We start from the raw sequence: 27,317 nt of genomic DNA, 5'->3' as shown, positions 1-27,317 counted from the left end.
CTTTCTTTTTTCCAGTGGTCTCCTGATACTCTGCACATTTCAGCAGCTCCTGAGACTTGTTTACTGTAGGTTTTAAGAATCTTCCAGAGTCACCTCTTAAAAACTGGCAAAATTAGCAAATGTGGACATCCTATCTGCTATAAGCAGAACTGCTGGATAAAATATAGTTTAGAAATAGTAGAAATGGAAAGAAATAGAAATCTTCAGGCAACATTAAGCAGGGAGGACTACACAGCCAACAGTCTAAGCAGGTGAGCTAATGCCTCTGAGACCCAGACAACTATGAGAAGTGAATACAGGCACTAATGGCCAGGGCCAGGGTTTGACCAACCAAAGGAGAATAGAAGAGGAGGCCTTGGGCCTGTGCTAGGCAAGGAGCTAACACTAAGAACTCTGCATAAACCTGGTACTAATGCATTATCCATAATGATTATTAACCCTTTATTATGTTCCAGTCATTGTCCTAAGTATTTCACATGTATTAACTCATTTAATTCTTGTAATAATGATGCACGTATAGGCAGGCTGGCTCTATTTCAAAGAGACCAAAGTGTGTATAATGGTTCCACCATCATAGAAGCTGGTTTCTGTCTCCTGTGACAGCATTGGATTGGACAGGTATCTAGATCAACAGGATGGTCCTTCTTGCAGTCATCCAGGCACTCTGACTGATGGAAGCTCTGCTGTCCTCAAACTTGTTTTCCAAGATTACTTTGAAAAACTAGACTATTTTAGCCGTCGGGATGGCGAAAGCAGGTAGAAGATACCCGAAGAAGGTTTTTAGGGGCCAGACTGGTGTGGTTCACATTGCTTACACCCATACTCCATTGGCAAAGCTCAGGTGTGGGGCTACAATAAACATCAAAGGAGGCTGGGAAGTGTATTCTAGCTGGGTGCGCTGGAAGAAGAAGAAACAGGTTTAGTGAGGAACCAGCAGTCTCTGCTATAAACCTATGAGAGCGGTGGCATTATTTTCATTATTTTACATATAGGGAACCTGAGTACAGAGCAGATGACTTCTTGAGGTTACAGAGAAATTGCAATTAAAACTCCAGCCGTCTGGCCCCCAATTCTGCATGCCTCTTTCCTACCTGGAGCACACTATTATATGAAATTACCTTTCCTCATGGAAGAGGAAATCAGAACTACAGCCACCAGGACCAGGAAAGTGGGAGAAAAATATATAACTGCTCTGGTAGAAAAAGATTCCTATGGAAAAAAAAATCGAGCTGTGGACTGTGCCATGTGCTACTGACACATGGTGCAAGATTCCAAGCTGATTCCCTAGTACATGATGTGCGATTCCAAGCTAAGAAATTAATGAGCAAACTGGCTCCTGACTCAAGAAGACCATCAGATGCTCAGCAGAAGCAAACCTAAAATGACGTTGAAGGGACATGTCCACAATGAGGGCTGATGTGAATAACAAAGGGGGAAAGCAAACACAGAGGAGGAACTAACTTGAAGCTGCATAAGGAAACTGACTCAGTGAAAGATCAGATCAAAAGTACGGCTGTAAGTTTCTTTGTTAAGACCTTTCAGCTGGAGTAAAACGGCCACTCAGAAAGCAATGTCACACATGACCCATCCCAAGAGGAAGTGGAAGAGAATTTTAATTTGATGTGTAATAAATTTACAATTTTTTAGAAGAACTTTCACCAGCTTAGTCTGAAAGAGACTGATACAACTCAAAATGGAAAGTATTCTCAGAGGCCTCAGTAGTCTCTGGGAAGGAGGCAGCCTGAGAATGCTAAGAACTATAAGTGGGACCACTCTCCATGGACAGCAAGACTCAGAGGGCAGAGCCAATGCCATGGAGAACCATTCCCAGGGGCAGGACTGCAGAGATGCAGCCACATCAATTCCAGGATCGAAGTGGACTAGTGATGTCCATATAGCTTCAGTCTCCCACCTTTTCTCCTACAAATTTGTCTGCTGTAATGAATGCATCTCTGCCTCATCATTACACGTTGGAAGATGATGAACAGGTCATCTGTCTCTTTATTCCTAGTCTTCTATTCACGAGGAACAATGACTGAGATGAACCTAAAAAACTGCCTGAGGCCCTTTGTCTGCTTCTGGAGCTGATTTGGGGGACAAGAACCTGGACTTCAGCCTGAACCTGATCTACGCTGGAATAAGACATTGGAGAAGCGGAGTGTGTTCTACATGTGGGAAGGATACGGATCACTGGATGCCAGGAGGACCAGGAAAGCCAGTCAGTAGACATGGCCCCCCAGGAAACACACCCCTCCCTCATGAATCTGCTATGCCTTGGGACTTGCATTCACCAATAGAGCATGGTGGGAATGGTGTTGTGCCCATGCTGGGCCTAACTAAGCCTTCCAAAGGTCTAGAGGTTTCTGCTTTGCAATTTTGGAGCCCTGAGTGGTCATATAAAAAGTCTGCCTGCTCTCTAGATTCCTCCTCTCTGGGCAGGGCATCTCTGAAAGAAAGGCAGCAGCTCCAGTCAGGGGCCTATAGATAAAACTCCCATCTCCCTGGACAGAGAACCTGGGGGAAGGGATGGCTGTGGAGGCAGCTTCAGCAGACTTAAACGTTCCTGCCTGCCAGCTCTGAAGAGAGCAGAGGATCTACCAGCACAGAGCTCGACTCTGCTAAGGGGCAGACTGCCTCCTCAAGTGAGTCCCTGACCCCGGTGCCTCCTGTCTGGAAGATACATCCCAGCAGGGGTCAACAGACACCTTATACAGGAGAGCTCCAGCTGGCATCTGATGGATGCTCCTCTAGGACAAAGCTTCCAGAAGAAGGAACAGGCTATAATCTTTGCTGTTCTGCAGCTTCCACTGGTGATACCCAGGCAAACAGGGTCTCGAGTGGACCACCAGCAAACTCCAGCAGACCTGCAGCAGAGAGGCCTGACTGTTAGAAGGAAAACTAACAAATAGAAAGGAGTAGCATCAACATCAACAAAAATGACATCCACACAAAAACCCCATCCAAAGGTCACCAACATCAAAGACCAAAGATAGATAAATACATGAAAATGAGGAAAAACCAGCGCAAAAAGACTGAAAATTCCAAAAAACAGAATGCCTCTTCTCCTCCAAAGGATCACAACTCTTTGCCAGCAAGGGAACAAAACTGGATGGAGAATGAGTTTGATGAATTGACAGAAGTAGGCTTCAGAAGGTGGGTAATAACAAACTCCTCCGAGCTAAAGGAGCATGTTCTAACCCAATGCAAGGAAGCTTGAAAACAGGTTAAAGGAATTGCTCACTAGAATAACCAGTTTAGAGAAGAACATAAATGACCTGATGGTGCTGAAAAACACAGCACAAAAACTTCGTGAAGTATACACAAGTATAAATAGCCAAATCAATAAAGCAGAAGAAAGGATATCAGAGATTGAAGATCAACTTAACGAAATAAAGCATAAAGACAAGATTAGGGAAAAAAGAATGAAAAGGAATGAACAAAGCCTCCAAAAAATATGGGAATATGTGAAAATTCCAAATCTACATTTGATTGGTGTATCTGAAAGTGATGGGGAGAATGGAACCAAGTTGGAAAACACTCTTCAGGATATTATCCCGGAGAACTTCCCCAACCTAGCAAGATAGGCCAACATTCAAATTCAGGAAATACAGAGAACACCACAAAGATACTCCATGAGAAGATCGACCCCAAGACACATAATTGTCAGAGTCACCAAGGTTGAAATGAAGGAAAAAATGGTAAGGGCAGCCAGAGAGAAAGGTGAGGTTACCCACAAAGGGAAGCCCATCAGACTAACAGTGGATCTCTCTGCAGAAACCCCACAAGCCAGAAAAGAGTGGTGGCCAATATTCAACATTCTTAAAGAAAAGAATTTTCAACCCAGAATTTCATTTCCAGCCAAACTAAGCTGGAATTGCTTATGGAAACATAAGCAAAGGAGGAATAAAATCCTTTATAGACAAGCAAATGCTGAGATATTTTTGTCACCACCAGGCCTGCTTCACAAGAGCTCCTGAAGGAAATATGGAAAGGAAAAACCAGTACCAGCCACCACAAAAACATATTAAATTGTGAAGATCGTCAACACTATGAAGAAACTGCATTAACTAATGGGCAAAATAACCAACTAGCATCAGAATAACAGGATCAAATTCAAACATGACAATATTAACCTTAAATGTAAATGAGCTAAATTCCCCAATTAAAAGACACAGACTGGCAAATTGGCTAGAGTCAAGACTCATTGATGTGCTGTATTCAGGAGACCCACCTCAAGTGCAAGGACACACATAGGCTCGAAATAAAGGGATGCAGGAATATGTACCAAGCAAATGGAAAGCAAAAAAAAGCAGGGGTTGCAATCCTGGTCTCTGATAAAACAGACTTTATAGCAACAGATTGAAAACGACAAAGAAGGGCATCACATAATGGTAAAGGGATCAATGCAACAAGAAGAGCTAACTGTCTTAAATATATATGCACCCAATACAGGAGCACCCAGATTCATAAAGCAAGTTCTTAGAGACCTACAAAGAGATTTAGACTTCCACACAGTAATAGTGGGAGATTTTAACATCCCACTGTCAATATTAGACAGATCAATGAGACAGAAAATTAACAAGGATATTCAGAACTTGAACTTAGCTCTGGACCAAGCAGACCTAATAGACATCTACAGAACCCCCCACCCCAAATCAATAGAATATACATTTTTCTCAGCAACACATCACACTTATTCTAAAATTGACCCCAAATTGGAAATAAGCACTCCTCAGCAAATGCAAAAGAATGAAAATCATAACAAACAGTCTCTCAGACTACAGCGCAATCAAATTAGAACTTAGGACTTAAAAATTCACTCAAAACTGTACAGCCAAATGGAAACTGAACAACCTGCTCCTGAATGACTACCGGGTAAATAACGAAATCAAGGCAGAAATAATTAAGTTCCTTGAAACTAATGAGAACAAAGACACAATGTATCAGAATCTCTGGGACACAGCTAAAGCAGTGTTTAGAGGGAAATTTATAGCACTAAATGCCCACAGGAGAAAGCGGGAAAGATCTAAAATCAACACCCTAACATCACAACTAAAAGAACTAGAGAAGCAAGAGCAAAGAAATTCAAAAGCTAGCAGAAGACAAGAAATAACAAAGATCAGAGCAGAACTGAAGGAGATAGAGACACGAAAAACCCTTCAAAAAATCAACGAATCCAGGAGCTGCTTTTTTTAAAATATTAACAAAATAGACTGCTAGCCAGACTAATAAGGGAGAAAAGAGAGAAAAATCAAATAGACACAATAAAAAACGATGAAGGGGATATCACCACTGATCCCACAGAAATACAAACTACCATCAGAGAATACTGTAAACACCTCTATGCAAATAAACTAGAAAATCTAAAAGAAATAGACACATTTCTGGACACATACACCTGCCCAAGACTAAACCAGGAAGAAATCAAATCCCTGAAGAGATCAATAACAAGTTCTGAAATTGAGGGAGTAATTAATAGCCTACCAACTGAAAAAAGCCCAGGACCAGACAGATTCACAGCCAAATTCTACCAGAGGTACAAAGAGGAGCTGTTATCATTCCTTCTGAAACTTATCAAAACAATAGAAAAAGAGGGACTTCTCCCTAACTCATTTTATGAGGCCAGCATCACCCTGACACCAAAACCTGGCAGAGACACACACAAAAAAAGAAAATTTCAGGCCAATAACCCTGATGAACATTGATGGGAAAATCCTCAATAAAATACTGGCAAACTGAATCCAGCAGCACATCAAAAAGCTTATCCACCACGATCAAGTTGGCTTCATCCCTGGGATGCAAGGGTGGCTCAACATATGCAAATCAATAAATGTAATCCATCACATAAACAGAACCAATGACAAAAACCACATGATTATCTCAATAGATGCAGAAAAGGCCTTCAATAAAACTCAACACCCCTTCATGCTAAAAACTCTCAATAAACTGGGTATTGATGGAACGTATCTCAAAATAATAAAAACTATTTATGACAAACCCACAGCCAATATCATACTGAATGGGCAAAAGCTGGAAGCATTCCCTTTGAAAACTGGCACAAGACAAGGATGCCCTCTCTCAACACTCCTATTCAACATAGTATTGGAAGTTCTGGCCAGGGCAATCAGGCAATAGAAAGAAATAAAGTGTATTCAAATAGGAAGAGAGGAAGTCAAATTGTCTCTGTTTGCAGATGACATGATTGTGTATTTGGAAAACCCCATCATATCAGCCCAAAATCACCTTAAGCTCATAAGCAACTTCAGCAGTCTCAGGATACAAAATCAATGTGCAAAAATCACAAGCATTCCTATACACCAATAATAGACAGCCAAATCAAGAGTGAACTCCCATTCACAATTGCTGCAAAGAGAATAAAATACAGAGGAATCCAACTTACAAGGGATGTGAAGGACCTCTTCAAGGAGAACTACAAACCACCACTCAAGGAAATAAGAGCGGACACAAACAAATGGAAACATCCCATGCTCATGGATAGGAAGAATCAATATCATGAAAATGGCCATACTGCCCAAAGTAATTTATAGATTCAATGCTATCCCCATCGAGCTACCGTTGACTTTCTTCACAGAATTAGAAAAAAACTAAATTTCATATGGAACCAAAAAAAGAGCCCCTACAGCCAAGACAATCCTAAGCAAAAAGAACAAAGCTGGAGGCATCATGCTACCTGACTTCAAACTATACTACAAAGCTACAGTAACTGAAACAGCATGGTATTGGTACCAAAACAGATATATAGACCAATGGAACAGAACAGAGGCCTCAGAAATAATGCCACACATCTACAACCATCTGATCTTTGACAAACCTGACAAAAACAAGCAATCGGGAAAGGATTCCCTATTTAATAAATGGTGTTGGGAAAACTGGCTAGCCATATGTAGAAAACTGAAACTGGACCTTTTCCCTATACCTTATACAAAAATTAATTCAAATTAATTTAATTTGAATTAATTAAAGACTTAAACGTAAGGCCTTAAACTATAAAAATCCTAGAAGAAAACCTAGGCGATACCATTCAGGACATAGGCATGGGCAAAGACTTCATGACTAAACACCAAAAGCAATGGCAACAAAAGCCAAATTTGACAATGGGATCTAATTTAATTAAAGAGCTTCTGTGCAGCAAAAGAAACTATCATTAGAGTGAAAAGGAAAGCTACAAAATGGGAGAAAATTTTTGCTATCTATTCATCTGACAAAGGGCTATGATCCAGAATATACAAGGGAATTAAACAAATTTACAAGAAAAAACAAACAAGCCTATCAAAAAGTGGGCAAAGGATATGAACAGACACTTCTCAAAAAAAAAATTTGTGCAACCAACAAACATGAAAAAAAACTCATCATCACTGGTCATTAGACAAATACAAATCAAAACCACAATGAGATACCATCTCATGCCAGTTAGAATGGCAATTCATTAAAAAGTCAGAAAACAATAGATGCTGGAGAAGATGTGGAGAAATAGGAATGCTTTTACACTATTGGTGGGACTGTAAGTTAGTTCAACCATTGTGGAAGACAGTGTGGCGATTCCTCAAGGATCTAGTACCAGAAATACCATTTGACCCAGCAATCCCATTACTGGATATATACCCAAAGGATTATAAATCATTCTACTATAAAGACATATGCACACATATATTTATTGCAGCACTATTCACAATAGCAAAGACTTGGAACCAACCCAAATGCCCATCAATGATAGACTGGATACAGAAAATGTGGCACACATACACCATGGAATACTATGCAGCCATAAAAAAGGCTGAGTTCATGTGCTTTGCGGGAACATAGATGAAGCTGGAAACCATCATTCTCAGCAAACTAACATAGGAACAGAAAACCAAACATCACATGTTCTCACTCATAAGTAGGAACTGAACAATGGGAACACATGGACACAGGGAGGGGAACATCTCACATTGGGGCCTGTCAGGGGGTGGAGAACTAGGGGAGGGATAGCATTAGAAGAAATACCTAATGTAGATGAGGGGCTGATGGGTGCAGCAAACTACCATGGCACGTGTATACCTATGTAACAAACCTGCACGTTCTGAACATGTATCCCAGAACTTAAACTATAATACCAATTTTTTGTTAAAAGTCTGCCTACCCTGTGTGACAGGCCACACAGAGACCACATGGAAGGCAATGCCAGGAGGAGAGGTGCTGAAGCCACCTAGTGGGAGAGAAGGCCCGGACCTCACCAGCATCCCAGCTGAGCCTAATCTTCCAGCCATCCCCACCAAGGGGCCCAACACGGGGATGAACCAGCCTAGGCTTTCTAGCCCGCCCAAACCCCAGACGATTTTTTCCCCAGCCAACATTACATGGAACAGAGGAATAACTTAAGTTAGAAAGACCCTTCTCAATAAAATGTTCAGTTTTTCTTTTGAGGGTAGTTTGTGATGCAGCAACAGAAAACCAAAATCGCTGGGGTTTAATCCTTCCTACACCACAAACTCCCAGGCTCCTGTGTGAGCTGACCCACCATCTAGTTCACCCTCCTCTGCTGCTCCTTGCCTATACGGGCCCTACTGCTACCCCCATGCCTTGACTGACATTCCCCTAGTTTTGGGGGGACTTTTATCTTCCCCCAAAGAAGCAAAAGAAAAACTAAAAAAGAGTAAAATAGCACAGGATGAAATTAGGAGCTCCAGTGATTAGACAAAAGGAAAAGATTAGAGGAGAGTAAGAAGGGTGAACAGGGGAAGTCTGCTCGGTGAATGTTAAACAGTGAACCAACATATGGCACCTATTTCATGCATATTTATGCATATGGATTTATGGTAATGGTATGGCCCATATGGAGAAAGCTGTCCACCTGCCAATAGGTGTACTCATCCGAAATGGCCAGATGTCTCTACCTAAACCCAGAGAGCAATTTTGGAGCCATGAAAAGCCAACTCAGGTAGAAGTACACTTGCAAAGAAACCCATTACAAATAAAATTTCAAATTACCTCTGATTTTATGTTAGAAATACAAAATAATGGGGCCAGGAGGTCTTCCGGAAAACACTAAGCTATTCTGAAAGCCAGACGCCTACAAGGGCATGAGTGTGCAGTTCTTAAGCCCTCATGAAATATTTTTCTACATTTTTAATTTTGAAAATTTCAAATATATACAAATGCAAAAAGAATATCATAATGTCTCCCTTGTCCCCGCCTCTGGGGGTCAGCAATTACCCAACCCCCTTCCCCATTTTCCACATTATTTTGAAGAAAATCCAGGACATTTTATAATTTTATTCACAAATGTTTCAATATATGTCTTTAGAACGTGAGGATTGTTTTAAAGTATCGTGCCTAAAAAATTAACAATAATTCTTTCATATCATCATACTGCCAGCCAGTGTTCCTACTCTAATTGTCTCATAAATGTTATTTTCTCAGTGATTTATTAGTTTATATCAATATCCAAATAAAGTCCATGTACTGTGATTGGATGATATATTTCCTAAATCTCTTTTGCCTATAGATATTTTGCCTCCATCTCTTTTTCTTCCATGCAACTTATTTGTCAAAGAAATAGGTTGTTTGTCCTACAGATATTTCACAATTTGGAGTTTTCTGATTGTATCCCCAGGGTGTTGTTTTATATGCTTTTTTATCCTTCATATTTTTCATAAATTGGTACTTGGATCTAAAGTTCTGACTAAATTGGGGTGTTTTTTTCTCCCCCTCCTCCTCCTCCTCTGCAAGACCGCTTGATCAGGAATGTGTGTTTTTCCATTAGGATACCCATAATGCGTTTGTCTCTCTTTTTGTGATGACAGCAGCCATTGACTATGAGCACTTAGACCCACTAATTCATTAGGAGCTACACAATGGTAGGTAGCATTCTGATGTCATATGCCTTCTTCATTTATAAACTAAAATGCTTTATAAAGAGAAACTTTGCCTACCAAGTGGCACACATGGCATGAGAAAGCCAGGGAAAATGCTTGGTTCCCTTTATTTACTCGTTTTCTACTAACGAGTTGGTTCACTTTCCTTCTCCAAGATTAAACATATGCGTGTTTTTTCAATGAGATTACAAATGCATGGATTTAATCCCATTTTATGTGTTTAATCCATTGTAGCTAATATCTCCCCTTTGGCTAATGGGACCCTATTCAAGACAGCTCCTGAGTTTTGCCGTGACCTTGGTAGTAGTTGTTAGCATCTGTGCTATCTGCCATGACAAGATATTTCATGCTTATTCTTTATATTCCTTGCCCCAAACCTGGAATCAGTCATTTCTCTCAGGCATTCTGGTTTCTCTTAATAAGATACAGTATTTCAGGATCACAATCTCAGCTCTAGAGCTCCTCCTCACTTCTGAGTTCATCGTTATCTTCCTAGGACATTTTAGTTGACAAAACTAGGAAATATGTGTATTTCTGTGTTTTTATAGGAAATGTAATATATCATGAGTTTATGCTAATACTTCTAATCCAAATTCATAATTATAAGGCTTTTATTTAACCCTTTCAGTCTTACATCTGTATTTTTTTCTCATACAGTGAATCCCAGTTCTCAATAATACACAAACTGATAGAATTGGAGAACCACATAATTATTCCCAGGCTCTGTTTTTATAGCCACAACATACCCACAACAATTTAGAATAGCAATACCAGCACTCCTCCAACAATATGATTACTGTAAAGAACTTAAGTTTTGCTTTTTTGTTTTGCAAATAGACTTTATCTAAGAATATATTCCATTAGGGATACACAAATTACTGTGTTTTAAAGCCACTTGGAATATTTCTTTCTGTGTGGTTATGCAACCAACTGGATACATATTTAAAAGTTTCTTTGATTTATTTTATTTTTGAGTTTTAAAGACCATTTTAATTTAAATATGCTTTATAATTGTGTAAAATAATTTTGTGGTGCTAAAATCAAATCTATAAAAACAAGCTCTTAAAAAAAGTATAGCTTTTATCCTTGTCCTCTATATTCTATCCCTTCCATAGGTAAGCTATCCTCCCATTATTTGTGGTTTGTGTAATACAGAGAGGTATATAGAACCATATCTCCCCTTCTCAGCTAAATGGCAGCACAGTATACCCACTTTTCTCTACCTTGCTTTATTGTTATTTCACACACATACTTGACATAACCATGTAGAGGTCAATAGAGTATTCCTCATTACTTTTTTGTAGCTACATGGTATGCCAGTATGGAGATGTATCATAGTATAGTCAACCTTATGTATAGATGTTTAGGTAGTTGCTAGTTTTTGCCGTTACGGAGTCCTGCATAAACAGCCTTTCATCTATGTCTTTTTTTTTTTTTTCTGAGACAGGGTCTGGCCTGTCACCCAATCTGGTGTGCAGTAGCATGATCTTGGCTCACTGCAACCTCCACCTCCTGGGCTCAAGCCATCCTTCCACCTCTGCCTCCCAAGTAGCTGGGACCACAGGCATGCACCACCACACCTGGATAATTTTTGTAGAGATGGGGTTTCGCCATGTTGCCCAGGCTGGTCTCAAATTCCTGAGCTCAAATGGACCACCCACCTTGTCCTCCCAAAATGCTGGAATTACTGGAATGAGCCAGTATTTCCATCTAAGGAAATCCATGCCCAGCCATCTATGTCTCTTAGAACTTCTGTCAGTGTAACTGTGGGATACATTCATGTAATTCCAATTGCTGCGGAAAAGGATGAAGGTATGTACAATTTTTCTAGGCATTGCTGAATTCCACTCCTGATGTCTGGTCTGAAAAAATGGATTCTATTTTATCTTTTCCTCACTGATTTGAGGTGGTACACATCAGATTATTGCTACTAACAATATACAGCAGTGCCTATCTCCCCATAGCCTGGCCAAAAGAATATACTGTTAAAATTAGGACTTTGACAATCTGGTAGGTTAAAAATGGAATCGTCATGTAGTTTTCATATGGATTTCTTTTATATCAGCAGCTATGAGCATCTTTTCATGTGGTGTAGAATCATTTGCACTTATTTTTCTGTGAATGAAACATTACTCTGATCTTTCCATAGGGCTCTAGGTTATTTTCTTCTGTAGTATTAGAAGCTCTTTGGATATTAAGAATATAAACCCTTTCTCTGCAATATAAGTTACAAATATCTTTTCCTAGTTTGTCATTACTTTATGGTGTTGCCCTGAAAATTACTTTTTAAAATTTTTATTATTCAAACATATCCAATTTTATTCTTACTGTTTCTGAATTTTAAATTGATGCCAAATTATATAGGAATTTCATCTGTGTTTTCTTTTACTGTACATGTGATTCCATTTTTTTACATTGAAATCTCTTATCCTTTTGTAATTGACATGATACGTGAAAAACGAATCCAATTTCTTTTTTTTTTCCCCATAGGGTCACTCAGTTATTCAATTTTTTAAAGTTTTTCTTTTTCCCTGATGATTTGAAATCCCACTTTCCTGTTACAGTAAACTTTTAAATGTAAGTGTATCTGTTTCTGGATATTTTATTCTATTAATCTGTCTGCTCTTCATGGACCTATGTCACACTGCTTTACTTACAGGCTTTATTGCATATCGAATGTCTCACAGAACCCCATATCCTTGCTCCTCCAAACAATCTTTACAGGCAAATTGTCTTGATCTAGAAAAAAAAGTTATGGCTATTATTGTGCTGGGATTTTAAAAGTTAGGATAATGTTAGCTTATTTATCCAAGAATATGGTGCCTTTCCATGTCTTCAAATCTATTTTTATGTCTTTTAAAAGTATGCATAGTTTTCCTCATATGGATTTTGATCATTTCTTGCTACATTTATGTCTTTGTATTTTTGTTACATCTATTTTTGTAAATGGGTTCTTCTCTTCCATTATATCTTCACATATGTGTGTGTATGTGTGCATAGTACTATATATACATAAAAAATATATATATAAATATATATACATTTGTTTCTCAGCCTTTAGGCTTAGCCTTAGGCTAAGATCAAGTACAGAATAAATACTTATTCATATGTGTCTATTAATAAATATTAGAATATATATTTATATGAATGAATATAATACAATTTAATATATAAAGTGCATATATGTATATACAAATATATACACATACTTGTATGCATGTGTGTATATAATACTCACTCTATAAACTGATATTTTCTTGTATAAATTTAAGGGATACAAGTACAATTTTGTTACATGAATATATTACTGTATTAGGATATTCTTGCATTGCTGTAAAGAAATACCAGAGGCTGGGTAATTTATAAAGAAAAGAGGTTTAATTGGCTCACAGTTCTGCTGGTTGTACAAGAAGCATGGGGCTGGCATCTGCTGCTGATAAGAGCCTGGCAGAAGGAAAAGGGGGAGCAGGTGCATCACATGGCGAAAGCAGGAGCAAGACAGGGGGAGGAGGTGCCATGCTCTTTTAAACAACCAGGTTTCATATGAATTACCAGAGCGAGAACTCGCTCATTACCAAGGGGAGAGTGCTAAGCCATTCATGAAGGATCCACCCCCATGACCCAAACACCTCCTACCAGGCCCCATTTTCAACACTGGGGACTACATTTCAATGTGAGATTTGGAGGTGACAAATATACAAACTGTATCATTCAGCCCCAAGTCCCCCAAATTTCACATCTTTCTCACATTGCAAAATATATTCATTCCTTCACAATAGTCACTAAAAACATTAACTCAAAAATCCCAATTCCCAAGTCCCAAGTCCAAAGTACCATCTGGAGATGAGTTCCTGCCACCTATGACCCTGTAAGATCAAAAGATGTTATTTACTTCCAAGATAGAATAGTGGCACAGGTATTGAGTAAACATTCCCATTCCAAAAGGAAGAAACTACCCAAAACAAAGGGATTATAGACTCTACACAAGTCTGAAACCCAGCAGGGCAGTCATTACATCTCAAAGTTCAAAAATAACCTCCTTTGACTCCATGTCTTGCATCCATGACACATTGGTGCAAGGGATGGGCTCCCAAGGCCTTAGGCAGCACCTCCTGACATGGCTTTGCAGGGTACAGCTGCTTTCACAAGTTGGAGTTAAGTGTCTGCAGCTTTTCTAGATGTAGGGGGCAAGCTGCCAGTGAATCACTATTCTGGGGTATGGAAGGCAGTAGCCTCCTTCCCACAGATCCACTAGGCAGTGCCCTGGTGGGGACTCTGTGTGAGGGCTCTAACCCCATATTTCCCCTTAGCACTGCTGTAATAGGGGCTTTCTGTGGGGGCCCTGCCCCTGTAGCAGGCTTCTGCCTGGGCACCCAGACTTTCCCATACATCCTCTGAAATCTAGGGGCAAGCTGCCAACCACCCTTCACTGTTACATTCCTCACATCTTCAGGCTTAACACCACATGGAATCTACCAAGGTTTATGGCTTGTGCCCTCCAGAGTAGCCTGAGCTGTGTCTGGGGCCCTTTCAGCCAAGGCTGGAGCCGGAGTTGCTGGGATGGAGAGAAGAACAGTGTCTCAAGGCTGGGCCTTGCTCTCAAAACCATTCTTTCCTTCTAGGCCTCTGAGCCTGGGATGGGAGGAGCTGTCCCAGAGACTTCTGAAATGCCTTTGAAGCCTTTTTCCCATTGTCCTGGATATTAGCACATGCCTTTTAGTTGGCTACTCTCTGGCAAGTGTTTGCTCCACAGCCTGCTTGAATTCCTCTCTTGAAAATGCTTTTTCTTTCTCTGACACATGGCTAGGCTCCAAATTTTCCAAACTTTTATGCTCTGCTTTTCCTTTTAATAGTAAGTTCCAATGTCAAGTCATTTCTTTGCTCCTGTACCTAATCTAAGCTATTAGAAGCAGCCAGGCCACATCCTGAATGCTTTGCTGCTTAGAAATTTCTTCCACCAGATAACCTAAGCCATCACTCTTAAGTTCAAATTTCCACAGATCCCTATGGCTTGAACACAATGCAGCCAAATTCTCTGCCAGGTTGTAACATGGGTGACCTTTATGCCAGTTCCCAATAACTTCCTCATTTCCATCTGAGACCTTGTCAGCCTGGCCTTCACTGTCCGTATTTCTATCAGCATTTTGCTTACAACCATTTAACCAGTCTCTAAGATGTTCCAAACGTCCCCTCACCTTCCTGTCTTCATCGGAGCCCTCCAAACTCTTCCAACCTCTTCCTGCTATGCAGTTCCAAAGCTGATTCCACATTCTCAAGTATCTTTATAGCAATGTCCCACTTTTGGTGCCAGTTTTCTGTATTGGGCTGTACTTGCATTGCTATAAAGAAATACTGAGGCTAGGTAATTTATAAAGAGGTTGAACTGGCCCACAGTTCTACAGGCTGTACAAGAAACATGGTGCTGATATCTGCTGCTGATGAGGGCCTCAGGAAGCTTCCAATCATTGCAAAGTGAGTGTAAGTTCATCACATGGTGAGAGCAAAAGCACAAAAGAGACAGAGGAGGGGCTGGGCACAGTGGCTCATGCCTGTAATCCCAGCACTTTGAGAGGCCAAGGCAGGCAGATCACCTGAGGTCAGGAGTCTGAGACCAACCTGGCCAACATGGTGAAACTCTGTCTCTACTAAAAATACAAAAATTAGCCAGGCGTGGTGGCGTGCGCCTGTAGTCCCAGCTACTTGGGAGGCTGAGGCAGGAGAATTGCTTGAATCTGGGAGACGGAGGTTGCAGTGAGCCAAGATCACACTACTGCACTGCAGCCTGGGTGACAGAGAGAGACTCTGTCTCAAAAAATAAAAAAAAAAAGAGACAGAGAGAGAGAGAGAGAGAGACAGAGGAAGTGCCACACTCTTTTAAACAACCAGATCTTATATAAACTACCAGAGCAAAAACTCACTCATCATCAAGGGGATGGTGCTAAGCCATTCATGAGAAATCCACCCCCATGACCCAAACACCTTCCCACCAGGCCCCACCTCCAACAGTGAGGATTACATTTCAACACAAGATTTAGAGAGGACAAACATCTAAATTGTATTAATTGCATGGTAGCAAAATCTGAGCTTTTACAGTATCCATCGTCCAAATAATGTACATTACACCCATTAAGTAATTTTTTTATCCTCTATTCCCCTCCCTCCTCCCCACCCTTCTGAGTCGCCAATGTCTATCAGTCTATACTCTGTATATGTGTATACATTATTCAGGTTTCACTTATAAGTAAAAACATGCAGTATTTGTCTTTCTGTTTCTGAGTTGTTTGACTTAAGATATATTTTTACTCAATTGTCATGTTATTTGCAGTTTTTCCATTGATTTGGATGAGGAGGAACTTCCAGATATATGATCATGTTACTTGCAAAGAAAAATGGCATTACTTCTTGCTTTGCCATTATTGTGCCTCTAGTTTTTTCTCTTATCTACTTGCTCTGATTAGTATCTGTAACACAATATTCAATAGTACTGGAGGTGGTCGGCATCCCACATAGTGACACAGTCTCTAGTTTTCCCATTAAGCAAAATTCAATCTTTGGGCTGGTACATGCACAAATGCATGCTTGTGTGTGTATTCGTGTTAAGAATATATCCATATATTTATATTTTATTTCCATTTTTAAGGATTTTTTTCAAATACTTTTATGTATCTATGGAGATTGGAATGTTTTTCTTATCTCTATAAATATGATGGATTGTATTAATGAATTACCTAATACTGAACAACCTTTACATTCCTGGAATAAACTCAGCTTGATAATGACATATTATTTTTAAAGTGCTGTTAAATTCTGCTTGCTAATATTTTATCTAATTTTTTTGAAGTAATATATTTCAATTAATATAGTGATTATATCATATATTTACTACAATTATTTGTCGTTTTAGTTTTGATATAATAAATACTTGCTTCACAAAACTATAAGGTTTTTTTTTTTCTTTCTCCATACCCACAAGCTTTATAAGTAGTTTTGGAATGTATCTGATTGGTAGAATTCCCGTCACTCCATCTGAGTTTGATGCCTTCATTGTGAGGGTGCGCTTTAACTACGTTCTTTATTTCTTCTATCATAATTGGTCTGTTAGACTTTGACTAACGTAAATTTTGGCAGATTGTATTTTTCTTGACAATTATCTATTTCATCTAGAATTTATGTGCATCTGCAAATACACGATCTGAATAGGCCTATACCTATTAAATAAATTCAATCAATAATAAGTTTCCAAAGAAAGCACTAGGCCTATATGGATTCACTAGTAAATATTACCAAACATTTAAGGAATAAATTATATCAATTGTCTACAATCTTTTCCAAAGATAGAAGCAGAAGGAATACTTCCTAACTCATTCTATAAGGCCAGCATTACCCTAATATCAAAGCCAGAGAAGAACATCACAAGAAAATAAAACTACAGAGCAACATCTCTTATGAATATAGATACAAAAATTCTCAACAAACCATTAGCAAATAAAATCCAACAATGTAGAAACAGAATTATACACCATGACCAAATGGGATTTACCCCAGGTATACGATTCAATATTAGAAAATCAATTAATGTAATCCACCATATCGACAGGCTATGAAAAAAATCATATGCTCGTATTAATTCATACAGTAAAAGCATTTGACAAAACCCAACACCCATTCATGATAAAACCTCTCAGAGAACTAGGAATAGAAGGAAATTTATTCAACTTGATAAAGAACATGTACAAAAACAAACCCCACAGCTAACATCATACTTAACAGTAAGAAAATTGAAGCTTTCTTGATAAGATCAAGAACAAGGCAAGGATGTCTCCTCTCCCCACTGTTCTTCAACACTGTATTGGAAGTACTAGCTAATTCAATAAGATGAGAAAAGGAGATAAAACATATTCTTATTTGGAAGAAACAAATAAAACTGTCTTTGCTTCCAGATAACATGATTGTTTATCTAGAAAAAACAAAAGAATCAACCAAAAAAAGCTCTTGGAAATAATAAATCATTATCAAGGTTGCAGTATACAAAAAAAGGTTAACATAGAAAAATCAATCACTTTCCTATATACTAGCAATGAAAAAGTAGAATTTGAAATTAAAAACACATTACCATTGACATTGGCACCCCAAAAATAAAATAGGCATAAATCCAACAACATTCACGTATGATCTCTCTAAAGAAAACTATAAAACTGTAGGGAAAGACACCAAATAACTAAATAAATGGAAAGATATTCCATGCTAATGGATAGGAAGACTCAATATTGTCAAAATGGCAGTTTTTCCCACTTGCTCTATAGATTCAACACAATTCCCATCAAATCCTAGCACATTATTTTTGTGAGTATTAAATTGATTCTAAAGTTTATAATGGAGAGACAAAAGATCCAAAATAGCCAACTAAATATTAAATGAGAAGAACAAAGTTGAAGGACTGACACTACCCAGCTTTAAGACTTACTATAAAGCTACAGTGATCAAGACAGCAAGGTATTGGTGAAAGAATAGACAATTAGATCAATGGAACAGAATAGAAAGCCCAGAAAAAGACTCAAATAAATATAACAGATATTTGATAAATGAGTAAAGATAACACAATAGCACAAAGGTAAGTGTCTTCAACAAGCAGTGTTGGAACAATTGGAAAGGCACATGTAAAAAAATGAATTTAGATACAGATCTTATATACTTCACAAAAAATTAACTCACAGTGGATCACAGACTTAAATATAAAATGTAAGACTATACAACTCCTAGAAACTAATAAATGACAATGCCTTTTTAGATACACCACCAAAATTAAAAACTTCTGCTCTGCAAAAGACACTGTCAAAAGAATTAGAAGACAAGCCACTGATTGGCAGAAAATACTTACAAAAGACATGTCTGATAAAAGACTGCTATCTAAAACATACAAATAACTCTTTAAACTCAACAATGGGAAAACGAACCATCTAACTGAAAATGGGCAAAAGCCTTGAACAGACATCTAGCCAAAAAAGCCACGCATATGGCAACTAAGCATATGAAAAGATGCACAACACCATACATCATTAAGGAACTGCAAATTAAAACAATAAGAAGATACCACTACACATCTATTAGAATGGCTAAAATCTAAGACACCAACATCAAATGCTGGCAAGGATGTGAAGCAACAGGAACAGGATGTGAAAGAAGCTAATCTGCAAAGGCTACATACTCTGTGACTCCAACTATAAGACATGTTGGGAAACGCAAAACCATAGAGATAGTGAAAAGATTAGTGGTTGCAGAGGCAGCTGGAAGAGAGGTATAAACAGGCAGAGCACAGAGGAACTTTAAGGCAATGAAACTATTGTGTACAATATTATAATGGTGGGTAGATGTCATTACACCTTTGTCAAAACCCATGGAATATATCACACCAAGAGTGAACACTTCTTTAAACTCTTTGCATTCACATGTGAACGGAAATGAAAAATGTTTTCCCTATTTCATCTGCTGTTTACAAATAAGCCACTACTTTCCCGTAATTATCCAGGAGTGCTTTGAGTCTTCTGCTCTCAGATCTATAAGATACTGTGTTGCTTCCCTCAGCTTACTCCTTCCAGATGCTGGTGCCACATGGACCTAGCTATAGCGAATTTGTCCCCAACAGCTTTCATCTTGAGGCTTGTGGATAAAACTTGCTACCTAGTTTTATTGCAGATGTGGTCCATTTTGCTCTACCTGTTTGTATGGAGGACCTGAAGAGATCAAAAAATCACACTTAGACTATCACCATCATCCCATCATTACCCCTTCTGATTTTTCCTCAAGCAACCAAACATTCTAGAATATTAAAATATTTGAGCCCACTTTTCAACCTCAGGCTAATGCCACAGTAAATGGACTCCCTCACCCCCTCTTACACTATATATGTAAAGGTTCTGTTTATTGAGTGCTTTTCCACGTCTGTGCTCATCTTTAATTTAAAATTTCAGACTCCATCCTCACAATAATTTCTTAAAGTAGACATTGCTAGCCCTGAATAGATCCTTTGCTCCTCCTCAAATCATTTCAATGACATGGTCTTGCACTGTCACCGAAGCTGGAGTGCAGTAGCCTGACCATAGCTCATTGCAGCCTCAACCTCCCGGGCTCAAGGGATCCTCCCACTTCAGCCTCCCGAGCAGCTGGGAACACAGGCGTGCACCACAGCATCCGACTAATTTTTGTATTTTTTGTAGAGATGGGGTCTCGCTTTGTTCCCCGGGCTGTCTATGCTATTCTTATATCCATCTCTGGCTACAGATGTTTCTTTTCACTTTATGAAAGCTTACCCTTCTATGGCGGAGTTTTATCTTCAAGCGTCTACCGACCAGAGCGTTTTCTGGGACTCCCCTGCCCCTCTGCTCCCTCGCTGGCAGGCCAGGCCTGTGTTTTCCTCCACAGTTCCCCCGTGGAACTGTGTAGCCCCTCTTCAGAGACTGTTCCAGCCTCAGGGGTGACGCCACAAGCTAAGATCTGGACAGGTAGGGGGGTGCGTGATTGCCACCGGGTCTCTTCCTTCCCCAGGGCTGGATGAGACTCTGGCCAGGGGGGAAAGAGACAGTCTGTGGCGGACTCCCATTCTCCTGCCTCTGCACAGGCTACTTTCTGGCATTCCTGCTCACTTGCAGAGCTCCTGGAAAGGGGACAGTGCATTCCTGAAAACGCAAAGCCTCCTCTGTACCAATTACTCCGTTCTTGCCTGGGCTCCACACAGGCCAGAGCGCGCTCAGCTCGGTGCATGCGGCTGGGCCCTGCGAGCCACGCTTCTGCGGCCCCGCTGGCCCTGCCGACAGGGGGCGCGAATGGAAGGCCGCGCGGCAGGAGAAGGACGGGCTCGCTCCGGTCTCCGCCCCGTGGGCTTCCTGGCGCCTGCGCGTCCCACGCCCTTGCTGCTGAGTCCTGCACGTGCGGAAGCGACCTCTTTGTGACGTCTGCGACCTCTTTGTGACGTTGGCGCCTGCCGGTGCCCCGCACAGCAGCCAGCAGCTCCCAGCCCAGGCAGGATGTGCACTGGCCTCCCCACGGCCTTCTGAGGCCTAAGAGCTCCAAGCCCTGCCTTTCCTGCCCTCTGCGCTAGACGTGCGGCCACAGCCGACAGTGGATACCTCATGGCGACTCAGAGTCCTCTCTTTAACCTCTCGGCTACATTCTTCACATGACGTTTTCTCCGTAAAATAAGTGGTGTGGCTCCCCTCTCCTGACCGGGCTGTGTCCCAGGACAGAGCCGGCTGGAAACGCCCCGCTTGACTGGAGAGCACTGCCCAGGCTGCGGCGGGTGCCCCTTTCACAGGAGCTGGAGCGCGCCTCAGTGCAGAAATGGTGTGGCTGGGAGGACTTCCCTTTCCCAGCCCTCCCCTTACATCACAGGGCACAAGAGCCATTGGAAAAGCTTTTAGAGAAATCATAGCGAAAACTTTCCAGATGTGGCAAAAGACATACAGCTGCAGATTTAAAAAGTTAAGCAAACCTCAAGAATCGTAAACCCGAAGAAGTTCATGCCAATCACATCATAATTAAAAGTCAAAAAAACAAGGCAGAATAAATTTTGAAAGCAGCTGGAGAGAAATAAAATGTTGTTCATGAGGCAACACCAATTCAAGTCAGCTGAGCTTTCACCTGAAACCATAGGACGCAGAAGGGAGTGACTATTTTTTAAAGTATTGAGGGAAAAGAACTGTCAACTGTAGATTCAATATGTGGCAAAATTCCTCCAAGGAGTGAAAGGAATAAGTACTTATCAAACAAAGGAAAACTAAGAAAATTTGTTGTATCTTTAAAGAGTACCTAAAAGAAATTCACTAAAAGGAAAGGAAATCAACAACAACAAAAGGACTTGGAACTTTAGAAAGAAAAGGAAAACATTAAAGTAGATTTTAGAAATTAGGAAAGATACAATAAATATCCTTCAATTCATGAGTTGCCAAATTCATATTTGATGGTTAAAGCAAAAATTATATGACCATCTGATACAGTTCTCTTTTTATGTAGTGAAAACACTTAAGCTCACTATACATAAAACGTGGGAAGAATAAAAAGACCTGAATGACAGTAAGGTATCTAAACTTCACTCAAAGTGGCAAACATTGATGCCAATAGACTATGAAAGGTTACATACATGTATTGTAAAACCTAAAGCAACAACTAAGAAAATATACAATAAATACTACAAATAAGATGGAATCCTAAAAATGTAAGTTACCCACAACTAGGTAAGGAAAGAGAACAGAAGAATAAGAAACAGAGAAAACAAAAAGAAAGCAAACAATGTCAGACGTATGTCCTAACATATTACTTAAATGTGAATAGTCTAAATATGACAAAAGGTAGAGACTGGCAGAGTAGATAAAAACACAGAATCCAACAATATGTTATCTATAAGAAACTCTCTTTGAATTCAACACCACAGGTAAGATGAAAGTAGAAGGAAGGAAAAAGATGTATTATGCAGACATTAATTAAAGTAGGAGTGGCTATATTAATATAAAGTAGACTTCAGAGGAAAGAAAATTGCAAGTCAAAGAGCAACATTAAATAATGTAAAAGGATCAATCCGTGAGGAAGATGTTGTGATCCTAAGTGTGTATGCTGCAGACAACAGAGCCTTAAAATATATGAAGCAAAAACAGAGTTGATAGGAGAGAGAAACAATTCCACAATTATAGATGGGAAGTTTAACATCTGACCCTCAGCAGCTAATAGAGCTACTAGACAATCAGCAAGAATACAGAAGACTGAGCAAGGCCATCAACCCACAGGATGTAACTGACATATAGAGAACACTCCCACCAACAGTAGCAGAGTACACATTTTCCAAGGGCCATGGAACATTCACCAAGCCATATCCTGAGTGATTAAGCAAGCCTCAAGCAGTTTAAAATAATTCAAACCATACAGAGTGAATTCTTTAACCATAATGAAATCAAATTAGAAATCAATAAAATAAAAACAACAGAAAATATCCAAATACTTGAAAATTAAAAGACTTCTAAATATTTCACATATCAAAGAGGAAGTCTCAAAGGAAATTTTAAAAATACATAGAATGGGAAGAAAATGAAAATATAACATCTCAAAATATGCAGGGGAAAAAACTAGAGCTGTGAGGAAATTTATAGCACTAAAAACAGAAAATGTCTCATCAATAACCTAAGTAATTCAAGTAACTAGAAGAAAAAAGAGCAAAGGAAGGAAATCATAAAGATAAAAGCAGAAATTAATGATTTTTTTTAAAAAATGAAAAGGTAACCAGCAGCTTAACTCCATAATGCATTTTAAAACTTTTTTTCCGTTTTAGTCTCAAGATGTAATCTTGAAGCAAACTGCAACAGCCTTTTCCCTTAACCTTAAAATAGACTGCATGGTCCTTCCTTTCCCACTGTGTACTCCCTTCGCATTCATCTAATTATGCCAGCATCTAAGTATGTGCTTACTTAGGAGTTCAAGGGCTAATCTTGAGACAGACAGACCGAGCCTAGAGACCGAGCAGAATTCTGGAGATTACCTCAAGGCAGCTAGTCACCAATCCAGCCACTGTTCAGATGATGTCAGCCCACACTCCAGGTAGACAGAGATCCAAGATAGCCAGTGAAAAAGGACATACACACCTTGGACTCAGCACAACTGCATGTGTCCCATACCAAGTTTCTCTTTATAAACCCTAGCCTTCTCCCTACAAATTCAATGTGATTGCTTTGGATGTGAATCCAGCCACTTCCCTATTGCTAGTTTTTGTTAATGAAGCCACTTTCCTTTTACCAGACCTCACTCATTCTTGAGACTTTGCAGGCAGCAAACGGCTGGACCTGCATTCGTTTACAAAAATAGAAAAAAATGAATGAGGCAAAACACTGTCTGTTTGAAAGAAAATCAATAAAATGCATAAACTTCTAGTAACACTGGCCAAAAAAAAGACACATAAAAATTAGGAATGAAAGAGAGGAAATCACTATGAATCCTTTGGCCATTAGAAGAAAAATAAAGGATATGATGAATAGCTTTAAACTCACAGTCAACAACTGAAAAGAAAAGAAACAAGTCCTTGAAAACCTAAAACTACCAAACCTCAATCAAGATAAAACAGACAATCTGGGCAGTTCTGTAATCTTCAAAGAAATTGAATTTGTAAGTTTCCACAAAAAGAGATCTCCAAGTCTGGATAGTTGTATTGAAGATTTCTACCATAAATTTAAAGAAGAATTAACACCAATTTTACACATTCTCCTACAGAAATAGAAGAAGCAAAAACACTTCCCTACTAATTTTATGGGGTCAGTATTACCCTTATAACAAGCCTAGAAAAGACAATACAATGATTTATATCACTCATCAATTTAGAAGCAGATATTCTCAACAAAATATTAGCAAATTGAATCCAGCAATGTATACAAAGAATTCTACACCATAACCAGGTGGGGTTTATTCCAGGTATGTAAGGCTGGTTGAACATTTGAAATCAATCAATGTAATCCATCATAAGTTAAATTTAAAACTTTGTATGATCTTAACAATTGACACACAAAAAAAGCATTTACCAAGATCTGTGATAAAAAAGAAGAGAAGGGAACTTTCTTGGCTTAATAAAGAGCATCTACAAAAAACCTTCAGCTAATATACTTAGCATTAAAGGAATGCTTGCTTTTCCTTTAAGATTGGGAGCAAAGCAATAATGTCCACTCTTAAGACTCTATTCATCACACTACTGGAAGTTTTAGCCACTGCAATAAAACAAGGAAAATAAATAACATATGCAGATCAAAAAGGAAGAAATAAAACTGGACCTGCTTGTAGGTAGCATGATTGTCTACATAGATATAGATCTATGTAGACAAAAAAAAAATAGAATCCTAGAACTAATAAGCATGAGGACTTTCTTAAACTCAGATCAATGCATAAAATTCAACTTTATTTCTGTATACTGACAATGATATGTAGAAACTAAAATTAAACATAACAGTTTACAATTGTTTCAAAGAAAATGAAATAGGGATAAGTCTAACAAATTGTGTACAGAATCTGTATGCTGAAAACTTTGAAATGCCAATGAAATTAATTTTTTAAAGTCCTAAGTAAATAGGGAAACATACTGTATTTATGAGTTGGATGACTCAACATAGAAATGTCAATTCTTCCCAAATTGATCTACAGATATAATCCAATTCCTATAAAAATCCCAGCAAGGGATTCTGTAGACATAGAAAACCTTATCCCAAAATGTATCTGGAAAGCACCAGGCCCTAGAATAGCAAAAAAAAAAAAAAAAAAAAAAAAAAAATCTGGACTAATAACAGAATGGGAGGAATTATTCTACGTGGTATTAGATTTACTATGTAATCATAGCAATCAAGACACTGTGGCATTGACAATGCAATAGACATATTGATAAATGGAACAAAACAGAGAACCCAGAAATAGACCTACACAAATATGCCCAACTGAGTTTTTTATAAAGATACAAAAGCAATTCAATGGAAGATGGAAAATCTTTTCAACAAACAGTGCTGGAGAAATTTAACATCGACAGGCACAAAAATGAACACAACCTAAGTCTCACAGCTCATAAAAAATTAATCAAAATAGATACAAACATAAATGTGAGACATAAACTTTAAAACTTTTAGAAAAAAATAGAATCTTCAGGATCTAAGATTTTTTAAACTTTACACCAAAAGCATGATCCGTAAAAGGAAAAACTAATAATTTTAACGTTATCAAAACTAAAAAATTTTACTTAGTGAAAGATCCCATTAAAAGAATGAAAAGACAAGCTATAGACTGGGGAAAATGTTTGCAAATGCCACTACCAATGAAGAATTAGTATCTAGAATTTAAAAAAAAAACTCTTAAAATTTAATAGTAAAAAAAAAATCCAGTAACATGAGCAAAAGACATGCACAGAAATTTCGCTGAAGAGATACAGCTGTGGAAAATAAACACATGAAAAGATGTTCAGCACCACTAGCTATTAGGGAAGTGCAAATTAAAATCATAATGAGATATCACTACGCAATAGTCAAAATGGCTACAATTTTAAAGATAGTGACACCACCAAATGCAGGCATGAATATGAAGAATATAGATCATTTATATATCACTGGTGGAACTATGAAATGGTACAGCCAGGTTGGAAAACAGTTTGGCAGTCTCTTAGAAAATTATGTATGCAATTACTATACAACTTAGCAATATCACTCCTTAGTATTTACTCCAAAAACAGAAAAACCCATATCTACAAAAAATCTGTACATGAATGTTCACAGCAGCTTTATTTGTAATAGACAAAGACTGGAATCAGTTCAGGTATCCTTCAACAGGCAGAAAATTAAAAATATGATTCATCCATTCCTTGGAAAACTAGTCGGCAACAGAAAAGAACAAAGTGTTGATAGACACAACTTAGATAAATACCTAGGGAATTATGCTAATTTTTTAAGAAAGCCAATTTCGGCTGGGCATGGTGGCTCACACCTGTAATCCCAGCACTTTGGGAGACTAAGGCAGGCAGATCACGAGGTCAAGAGTTCGAGACCAGCCTGACCAAGATGGTGACACCCCATCTCTACTAAAAACATATAATTAGCAGAGCATGATGGCGCACGCCTGTAGTCCCAGCTACTCGGGAGGCTGAGGCAGGAGAATCACTTGAATCTGGGAGGCAGAGGCTGCAGTGAGCCGAGATCGTGCCCTTGCACTCCAGCCTGGGCGACAGAACGAGATTTGTCTCAAAAAAAAAAAAAAAAAAAACAGGAAGCCAATTTCAAAAGGTTCCATATTGTATTATTTCCTGTATATAAGATTTTTGAAAGGATGAAACATTAAATATTGAGAAATGATTGGATGGTTTCTAAGAATTATGGGTGATGAGTAGAGTAATGAGGGAGAGGAAAGTGGAAGAAAGGAAGGGATGATGAATGTGCTTATAAGAGTACAACCCGGGGTGGGCGTTGTAGCTCACGCCTGTAATCTCAGCACTTTGGGAGGCCAGGGCAGGCAGATTACTTGAGGTCAGGAGTTCAAGACCAGCCTGGCCAACATGGTGAAACTCCATCTCTACTAAAAACACAAAAATTAGCCAAGCGTGGTGGCACACACTTGCAATCCTAACTACTCAGAAGGCTGAGGCAGAAGGATTGCTTGAACCCAGGAGGCAGAGGTTGCAGTGAGCCTAGATCATGCCACTATATTCCAGCCTAAGCGTTAGAGCGAGACACCATCTCAAAAAAAAAAAAAATATATATATATATATATAAAACACAGGATCCTTGTGATGATGAGTGGTGGAACTGTCCCATTATCTTTACTTCAGTGAAGTAAATATACATGAACAGGTATGTATATACGTGAATCTACACATGTGATAAATTTTATAGAACCAAATACCCAAATACACAAAAAATGAATGCAATAAAATTAGTGGAACCTGAA

General features: G+C 38.9%; 1 long non-coding RNA gene across 2 annotated transcripts; it reads right to left on the bottom strand.

The window, feature by feature from the left end:
* Positions 1-413: 413 nt before the first annotated feature.
* On the bottom strand, positions 414-26,770 carry LOC129057931 (uncharacterized). Of its 2 annotated transcripts, none has more exons than XR_008522694.2 (3): positions 20,186-26,770; positions 12,536-12,617; positions 414-898 (listed from the first exon to the last, which is right to left on the bottom strand). It is a non-coding gene; the product is annotated as an uncharacterized LOC129057931 (long non-coding RNA). The 2 variants fall into 2 exon arrangements; XR_010135951.1 differs by lacking the exons at positions 414-898; positions 12,536-12,617 and adding an exon at positions 16,062-19,609 and having other exon boundaries at positions 20,186-24,667; positions 24,723-26,770.
* Positions 26,771-27,317: the final 547 nt, after the last annotated feature.

The sequence above is a fragment of the Pongo abelii genome, chromosome 11 (assembly GCF_028885655.2).
Source record: "Pongo abelii isolate AG06213 chromosome 11, NHGRI_mPonAbe1-v2.0_pri, whole genome shotgun sequence".
In the NCBI taxonomy this organism is placed as follows: domain Eukaryota; kingdom Metazoa; phylum Chordata; class Mammalia; order Primates; family Hominidae; genus Pongo; species Pongo abelii.
Note: the sequence above shows the minus strand (reverse complement) of the source record. Positions and strands in the feature narration are given on the sequence as shown.